Source organism: Neomonachus schauinslandi, chromosome 9 (genome assembly GCF_002201575.2).
Source record: "Neomonachus schauinslandi chromosome 9, ASM220157v2, whole genome shotgun sequence".
In the NCBI taxonomy this organism is placed as follows: Eukaryota; Metazoa; Chordata; class Mammalia; order Carnivora; family Phocidae; genus Neomonachus; species Neomonachus schauinslandi.
Genome location: NC_058411.1, coordinates 61,239,396 through 61,249,346, shown reverse-complemented (window position 1 = coordinate 61,249,346; position 9,951 = coordinate 61,239,396).

The window sequence follows — 9,951 nt, the reverse complement described above, 5'->3', positions numbered from 1 at the left end:
GCTCAGTCAGTAGAAAAATATGACTCTTGATGTTGTGGTTGTAGGTTCAAGCCCCATGCTGAGTGTAAAAAAAAATCTTTTAAAAATTTTAAAAGAAAATTTAAATATGCAAAGCAAATCCAGAAATATATAAAAACTATAATATGAACCTAAAACTATTCTAAAAAATTATCTATTAAAAAAAACTAGGGGTGCCTGGGTGGCTCAGTCAGTTCAGGGTCCTACTCTTGATCTCAGCTCATGTCTTGATCTCAGGGTTGTGAGTTCAAGCTCTGCTGGGTGTGGAGCCTATTTAAAAATAAAAAATAATAATAACAAATAATAAAAATTGTAATTGTGCCAGGAGCGGGTTCCCAAGATAACACCCAGGTTCACTGGTTCATAAGAAGGACTCACAGGATTCAGCATATAGTCACGCTCGTGGCTATGATTTACTACCGTGAAAGGGTACAAAGCAAAATAGGCAAAGGAGAAAGGCACATGAGCAAAGTCCAGAGGAAAGAAGGCACAAGCTTCTAAGAGTCACTGAGTGGAATCATCAGGACACACTTAATTCCCCTAACAACAAGTTGTGACAACATGTGTGAAATGTTCTCTACCAAGGAAGCTCATTAGAGACATGGTTCCCAAGGTTTTTATTTGGGGTTGGTCACATACGTACCCTCTGCCTAGCAGTACAAAATTCCAGACCCTCTGAAGGAAAGCAAGTGTTTAGCATAAATCACATTGTTTATACAAACAGTTTAGGCAGAGTGAGCCATTCTTATCAGTTAGGGTGTTAGAACCTTCCCAAAATTCCTGGTTCCCAGATGCTAGCCAAGAAATAACCTGGTAAGCAGGCCTTTCAAAGGATAACAGTCAGGCCAGCTATGTTAACTCTTTTCCACACAAAACTATAAACTAGTTGAATTTATCCCAGAAATGTAAGGGTAGTTAACATTTATAAAATCTATAAATAACATTCCCTAATCAAAAGAAACTAATCATTTTAATAAACAGAGAATGTATTTGATTAAATTCAATACACATTAATTATAAAAACTTCTAGCCAAGCATAATTAATCTGATAAAATATATCCACCAAAAAAAAAAACTACAACAAACATGATTTCTTTTTTTTTTTTTTTTTAAGATTTTATTTATTTATTTGACACAGAGAAAGAGAGAGACAGAGCACAAGCAGGGGGAGCACAAGCAGGCTCCCAGCTGAGCAGGGAGCCCAATGCAGGGCTCCATCCCAGGACCCTGGGCTCATGACCTGAGCCCAAGACAGATGCTTAACCAACTGAGCCACCCAGGCGCCCCTATAGCAAACATGATTTCTTAAAACATTAGAAGCAGGGGCGCCTGGGTGGCTCAGTCGGTTAAGCAGCCAACTTTTTGTTTCAGCTCAGGTCATAATCTTGCAGTCATGAGATTGAGCCCCATGACCAGCTCTGCAATCCACATGGAGTCTGCTTCAGATTCTGTCTCCCCCTCCCTCCAGCTTGCTCTTTCTCTCCCTCTCTCTCTCTCTCTCTCAAATAAATAAAATAAAATCTTAAAAAAACAAACATTAGAAGCATACTCTTTAAGTCAGGGACAAACAGGAATGCTTATAATCACGCACCTTGGTGGCTCAGTTGGTTGAGCAACTGCCTTCAGCTCAGGTCGTGATCCTGGAGTTCCGGATCGAGTCCCACAATAGGCTCCCTGCTCAGCGGGGAGTCTGCTTCTCCCTCTGGCCCTCCCCCCTCTCATGTGCTCTCTCTCTCTCATTCTCTCTCTCTCAAATAAATAAATAAATCTTTAAAATTAAAAAAAAAAAAAGAATGCCTACAATCAATGCTTCTATTCAACATTTTACTGGAGATCCTCACCAGTCCAGTAAGAGAAAGAAATAAAAGGTATAAGGATTGGAAAGGAAAAAAGAAATGCCATTATGCATAGATGATAGAGTTGTCTACCCAAAAAAAAAAAAAAGCCAAGACAAAAGTTTAGGAACACAAGAGTCAGCAGATGACTGAATATAAGATTGATTTATAAAATCAATTGGCTTTAAACGGACAAATTGTACAGTATATGAATTATATCTCAATACAGCCATTATGTTTTTTTAAATCAATTAGGGCTGGTGAGTATAGAGCTTTGGTGAGTGGGGACTATGTGACTGAACATTTATAGCTTGTGCTAACAACAGGAATGGCTTTGCGTCTCATCCAAAAGCAAATACCAGATTTTTTTTTTAAATACAGCAACTGTACTGAGATATAATTCATACACCATACAACACACCATTAAAGCCAAATTATATATGTGTATATATATATATCTCTCTCTTCCATTCAGTCGTCTTGCTAAACTGCCATATTTCTGAACACTTGGCTTGCCAAATCACTATGTTATATGTCTGAAACCAATATAATAACATAATATATGGCAATTACACTTCAAGTAAAAATAGAAAAGCTAGGCCAGACAATTACTAAAGTTAAGGCACTCAAACAGAGACCATGATAGTGATATTGTTTAACTGTACCTTTAAAAAATCCAAATATAGGGGCACCTGGGTGGCTCAGTTGGTTAAGCGACTGCCTTCGGCTCAGGTCATGATCCTGGAGTCCTGGGATGGAGTCCCGCATGGGGCTCCCTGCTCAGCGGGGAGTCTGCTTCTCCCTCTGACCCTTACCCCTCTCATTCTCTCTCTTTCTCTCTCTTGTTCTATCTCTCTCAAAAATAAATAAATAAATAAAATCCTTTAAAAAAATAAAAAATCCAAAAATAATCTGGAATTGGAGACAAACACTAAGTTCAAAATTGAAAAACCTGAGGAAGATGCTGCACTTCAAGAGAAAACTCCACCCTTAAATGACAAGCTCTACCAGAGAGATTAAGAAGTTAATCAGCAAACTAATATAACACTGCATGTTAACTAAGTGGAATTAAAATAAAGACTTACATTAAAACAAAAAGAAGTTTATCAGCATTATCGGGAAGGAACCATCAACTGTCTCCACTGGTGTGCAGAGACTCCGGGGTAAAAGAATTGAAAAATACGGCATCACCAAAACAATAAGAATGAATGAGCCTTCCCATTTCTCTAATTGCAGCACAAGTAGTGATTATTTAAATTTGGATAAAATAACAGAGGAGATGATTTTCATGATGGTTAATGCTTGGGTAGGACAGAGGACCATTCCTTCAAGTGGACATGTTAGACCCTCTATCAGTGATCTGACTTCAGTGAAAGCGAAGAAAATGACGAACTCACTATGAGTGAAAATGAAAGTCTTTCGGTTTCTGTGAAAGGAAAAGGAAAAGCCCCAGTAAAGAAAGGGAGAAGAATCCACCTAAATCAAAATGTAGTACTTTGGGGACCCCAGGAGATGCTGCTGCTATAGCAGCCAATAAATTAATCAGCTCACACCAAAACGGGTTTCTCTCACTTCAGAGCCCATAAGGAAACCACTAACAAATATTAAGTCCCGCAGCTGAACAGCAAAAGGTCTAAATAGATTCCACAAGCAGCATCAGGAAGTAGTAGTACTAGCAGCCCACTCTGCGTGCTTATAGTAAGTCTTGATAACTGGTATGTTTCCCAACAACTTCAAGCATCTTCCTATAGAATACAGCATCTGCTCAAACAGAAACACAGTGAAACTGAGAGATCAGCATTTTTGTTTAATGAATGGGAGGAAGCTATGTGAATGCCCGTGTGTGTCTGTGTAAATAATCACTTTATATTAAATCAGTGACACAGGAAGTACTTCTCTAATACCCCATTAGCCCTACTATAATATCAGTTAATATATTTTAGGGAAACTTAGGTCTGAATTTATCATCAATAAATACTTAAAAATATTTTATATAAAGGTGTGAATTTTAATCCCTGCTAGTCATATATATGTAATTAATATATCTATTGCTTACATATGGATTTCAAATCTTACCAACCTTAAGAATTAGTAATACCTAATATAGTTAGTTGTGCCTTATAAAAACATAGATGTTAACCCAAAAGTAAGCAATTCAGAATGATTAAAGTGGGAATTTGCCTTTTTTATTTAAAATCAATTGCACAGGGGCACCTGGGTGGCTCAGTCGATAAAGCCTTCTGTTCAGGTCATGACCCCAGGGTCCTGGGATCGAGTCCCAAGTCAGGCTCACTGTCTTCAGGGAGTCTGCTTCTCCCTCTGCCCCTCCTTGCACTTGTTCTCTCAATCTCTCTCTAATAAATGAATAAAATCTTAAAAAAAAAACATGTATAAGAATGTTCATGATACCAATGTTTATAATAGCAAGACAAACAGGGGGCACCTGAGTGGCTCCGTCAGTTGAGCTCCAACTCTTGATCTCAGGGTCAGTCCTCAGTTCAAGCCCCACGTTGGGCTCCACTAATTCTATAATAGCAAGGTAAATAAATAAAAATAAAAGCAACCCAAATATCAAGCAGCAGAAAAATAACTCTTCTCAATGGGCAAGTTTCAGCTCAAATGTCACTTCCTTGGGCCTTCTCCAAGCTTTTTTTTTTTTTTTTTTAGATTTTATTTATTTATTTGAGATAGAGAGCAAGAGAAAACAAGCACAAGCTGGGGGGTGGAGGGGGGCAGAGGCAGAGGAAGAAGCAGACTCCCCACTGAGCAGGGAGCCCCACCGGGGGCCGATCCCAGGACCCCAGGATCATGACCCAAGCCAAAGGCAGACGCTTAACCAACTGAGCCACCCAGGCATCCCTCTCCAAGCTTTATTTAAATTTAAAACACACACCCACACTCAGTCACTCTCTTCTAGCAGGTACACTTACATCAAGACACAACTATCAGCTGCTATCTGAAATCAACGCATTTTTTTAAAGATTTTTTTTTTTTTTTTTTTGACAGAGAGAGAGAGACAGCTAGAGAGGGAACACAAGCAGGGGGAGTGGGAGAGGGAGAAGCAGGCTCCTGGCCGAGCAGGGAGCCCGATGCGGGGCTCGATCCCAGGACCCTGGGATCATGACCTGAGCCGAAGGCAGACGCTTAACGACTGAGCCACCCAGGTGCCCCTGAAATCAACGCATTTTTTAAGGTTCTGTCTTTTCCCCAGGAGACAGTAAACTCCATGAAAAGAAGAATATTGCCTCTTCTTACTTTGTATCTCTAGGCCTTAGCACATAGTAACATTGAAAATAAACGGAAGGAGGGAGAGAAATCACAAGTGGGAAGGGCAAGGCATATGAAGGAGAGTTCATTGAGATCTCACACAAAAGGGGAAATGGGGGGGGGGTGCCTGGGTGGCTCAGTCACCCAGGCTCTGGAATATACTGAGAAATTCTTCAAAATTGTTCCTGCTTTTGGGGTGCCTGGCAGGCTTAGTCCAAAGAGCATGACTCTTGATCTCAGGATTGTGAGTTCAAGCCCACACCACATTGGGTGTAAAGATTACTTAAATAAAACTTAAAAAAAAATCTTTTATAAAAAAATTGTTCCTGCTTTCTAGCTTACACTCTTACTCCCACTATTTTTTTTTTAAAGATTTTATTTATTTATTTGAGAGAGCGAGAATGAGAGAGAGTACATGAGAGGGGGGAGGGTCAGAGAGAGAAGCAGGCTCCTCGCCGAGCAGGGAGCCCGATGCGGGACTCGATCCCGGGACTCCAGGATCATGACCTGAGCCGAAGGCAGTCACCCAACCAACTGAACCACCCAGGCGCCCCTCTTACTCCCACTATTGATACGCTTCATCAGTGGGGGGTGGGGGGGTCCTATTAGAAGACAATGGAAAATAAGATTCACCTTCACTGAAATGTGCTTTATCATCAACTTTGCTCATCTCATAAAATGAAGGATGACAATTGTTAGGGGCTTAATTGCATCCTCCCAAAATTCATATGTTGAAGCCCTAACTGTGCTATCTAAACAGGGTGTCTGTCCGATCAGATGGGGGCCCCTAAATGTGGGGCGATGTTTTGGTGGAAAGCAGTGGCGTGGGCAGTCAAAGAATTCACCCGAGGCAGAACAAAGCAGATAGAAGTTTATCGAATGCACCGCAAGGGAGCAGAGGGCAAGACAGCAGAGGACAGGCTGTCTTCGAGGAAGCAGTGGGTGGGGACTGTTTTTAAAGGGGGAAGGTGAAGGGGTATGACGAGTATGGAATCTTCCCCTTTTCTGGTAACTGTGCCTGGTTGTAAGAAGCCCAGTGGTTAGTTAGGGCCTGCGGATATTCTGAGGTGGGTTACCTGATGGGCCCATCTATTCAGCCAGGGGGTCGCTGTAGGACCTTTCTACGTTCCATCCCTCAAGCCTGTTTGCCTGAAAGCTAACCCCTACACTAACCCCTATTCCTCAACATGGGACTATACTTGGAGACAGGGTCTTTAAGGAGATAATTAAGGTAATATGAGGTCATATAGGTAAACCCCAATCCACTGCAACTGGTTCTTATCAAGAGAAGATTAGAACACAACACTTGTGAACACAGAGGAACCACCCTGCGAAGACACAGCAAGCACGCAGCCTTCTGCAAGGCAAGGCAAGAAACCTCAGAAGAAACCGAACTTGCTGACACCCTGATTTTGAACTTCTAGCCTCCAGAACTATCAGGAAATAAATGTATATTAAGCCATCCAATCTGTAGTATTTTATATGGCAGCCCTAGCAAACTAATGCACTGATCTAAATGAAAAGTATTCTGCCTAGAATTGCTTTAGTATGAAGAAAAATTTTCCCGTGCTTCCCTGAGTCCCATAAACTAACACCTATTAAGTCAAAGTAAAATCTGTCACACTATTAAGAATTAATGAAATTGCTTTATTTTCTGAGTATGGGATGTTGGTAAACTGCTGCCAACCTTTTGTCCCCTTACTGATCCACAGGAAGAGTCAAACAAAAACCAGTTTATCCATTTGGCACTGCAGGCCTAGCACCCAGGGCCTATAAGCTTTTCCAGAAAAGAAAATGCACAGGGAAAAAAATGCCTGCGATCTGGTCAGGGAATGGGCAGGTCCTGGTTCTAAATAAAACTACAAGAGTAAGAGATGTTTAATTAAATTCACATATAAACTTCATTAATTTTTAAATTTAAAACATATACGATTTTCATTATGTTTGAAAATTAGTACATTAGATTTTTGTATTTCTTAAGAACTCCCATGTATGCACAATGACTGTTTAAAACTCATATCAAATCACGGGACGCCTGGTTGGCTCAGTCAGCTGGGTATCTGCATTCAGCTCAGGTCATGATCCCACGGTCCTGGGATTGAGCCCGCCTCGGGCTCCTTGCTCAGCAGGGAGCCTGCTTCTCCCTCTGCCTGCCGCACCCCCTGCTTGTGTTCTCTCTCTCTCTCTGACAAATAAGATCTTAAAAAAAAAAATAAAAATAAAATAAAAATCCTATCAAATCATAAATGAGTCAATATAGTCCAATAATTTCAAAAATAAGAATAATCCATTCAAAAGGTTTTAGAAGAAAAATATTCAACATTGGATATAGGTGCATCTTACTATCTGACAGGGTAGGGTCTCCCTTTTCTCCTTCCACTCCCTAACTGCCTGTCTCCTTTAGTTCCAAATCCCTGGTAATAGTTCAGAAAGCCTGATGCAGTATTCCTGCAAGGGAGCTTGGAGGTAGAATCTTCCCCAGTCAAGTCTCCAGACGAGAATGCAACCTGGCCAACAACTTGATTACAACCTTCTGAGACCCTGAGTAGAAGACACTAGGCTGTGCCCACACTCCCAACTCGCAAAAATTATGGGGTGATAAATGTGCCATTTTTATGCACTAAGTTTGTGGTCATTTGTTACACAGCAATAAAAACTAATACAGTGAGCCAAGCTGATCAGGAAAAAGAACAGTCAGTGGGATCACCAAACCATAGCCCCAGACCCACATATTTATTTAAACTTCACTGAAATATTAAATAATTTGTGCTTCATTTAAAAAGGGAAGGGGGAGCGCCTTGGTGGCTCAGTTGGTTAAGCAACTGCCTTCCCCTCAGGTCATGATCCCAGGGTCCTAGGATCGAGCACCACGTCAGGCTCCCAGCTCAGTGGGAGTCTGTTTCTCCCTCTCCCTCTGCCTGCCACTCCCCCTGCTTGTGCTCTCTCTCTTTCTGTCAAATAAAGAAATAAATCTTTAAAAAAAATACTAAAAATAAATAAGTAAATAAATAAATAAATAGAAATAAATAAAAAGGGAATGGGGACAGATTAAAACCACAAGTGGTTCTTTAAAGGCTCCTATGCAGCTCTTTAACAGAGATAAGAGAAAAACATTTACAATTACAAAATGTGAAAAGGCTATGCTGAAAAGCACGGATTGTTGAATAATCTGTAGATATCACATTGCAGATAGCATCCTAAGAAAACAAAAGAACAGGGGCGCCTATGTGGCTCAGTCATTAAGCGTTAAGCGTCTGCCTTCAGCTCAGGTCATGATCCCAGGGTCCTGGGATGGAGCCCCGCATCAGGCTCCCTGCTCAGCAGGAAGCCTGCTTCTCCCTCTCCCACTCCCCCTGCTTGTGTTCCTTCTCTAACTGTGTCTCTCTCTGTCAAATAAATAAAATCTTCAAAAAAAAAAAAAAAAGAAAAAGAAAACAGAAGAACAGAAAATATATTCAAAGCTATGCATTAAAAATTGAAGTGGGGGCACCTGGGTGGCTCAGCAGCCTAAGCATCTGACTCTTGATTTCAGCTCAGGTCATGAGTTCTAGCCCCATGTTGGCCTCCACGCTAGGCATGGAGCCTACTTTAAAAAAAAAAAAAAAATGAGGTGGGAAAACTATCACAGCCCACTGTGCTTCAAGCCAGAACAGTGTTCACCACCAATTTCCTTAAGTGATATTTCAAGGAATTTTTTTTTTTTTAAATAAGAGGACATGGGGCACCTGGGTGGCTCAGTTGGTTAAACATCCATCCGACTCTTGATTTCTGCTCAGGTCGTATGTTATCTCAGTCACAAGCTCTGCACTCAGCAAGGAGTCCGTTTGAGATCTCTCCCTCTGCCCCTCCCTCCCCCACACTGCTCACGCATTCTCTCTCTCCCAAAAAATAAATAAGAAAAAAAGACATAAAGAAGAGCTGTACAGCTTCATATTTTATAATACTCAAATATATTATACTCTATTCTTGGATCACTTTAAATATTCTTGTTGCAACAGCTTCATGGTTACCCTGGGAATTACAATTGCCATCTTAAATTTTTCTTTTTTTTTTAAGATTTTATTTGAGAGAGTGAGCAAGAGAGAGAGCGCACAAGTGAGGGGAGATCAGAGGGAGAGGGAGAAGCAGACTCTCCGCCGAGCAAAGAGCCCGACGAGGGGCTCGATCCCAAAACTCCAGGATCATGACCCAAGCAGAAGGCAGACGCCCGACTGAGCCACCCAGGCACCCCGCCATCTTAAATTTCTAACAAACTAGCTTGAACTTAGCTTCAATAGTACACAAAACTCTGCTTCTACACAGTTCTGTCCCTCCCCTTTATGTTATTGCCAGAAGTTATATCTTTATATATTGATTTCCTGCCTCACTTTTATTATTGAGTCACATTCTGAGTATGGCCTTTTACATATCTGCCCCCAGTGGTCTTTATGTATAAGACTACTGAGAACCTTGCAGTGAAGTAGAGATGAGCATACAATGGAGGGGTGGTTGTAGGATCTGAGAAGAAAGTAGGGTTTGCAACAATAGTAAGTAGGAAAGAGATCTTCCAAAGCTGTAATATGGCAAAAACAAGGTTAAAATAGACTAGTAGTATTATTTTGTAACATATCATCTGGCAATATTTTGAAACTTTTGAAAGTATATATACATACTGCTTCCAATCAGATATCAGCATATTATAAAAATTATAAAATATGCTATTAAGACATTGGAAATTCCGTAGAAGCAAAATCTGTCATTTTTCTGCCTCTACCCAATTCATACGAACACCACACCATCACTGGTTCCAGCTCTCCTTCTGTGTAGCTTTTAGAAAGCACAGAAGGCAAGG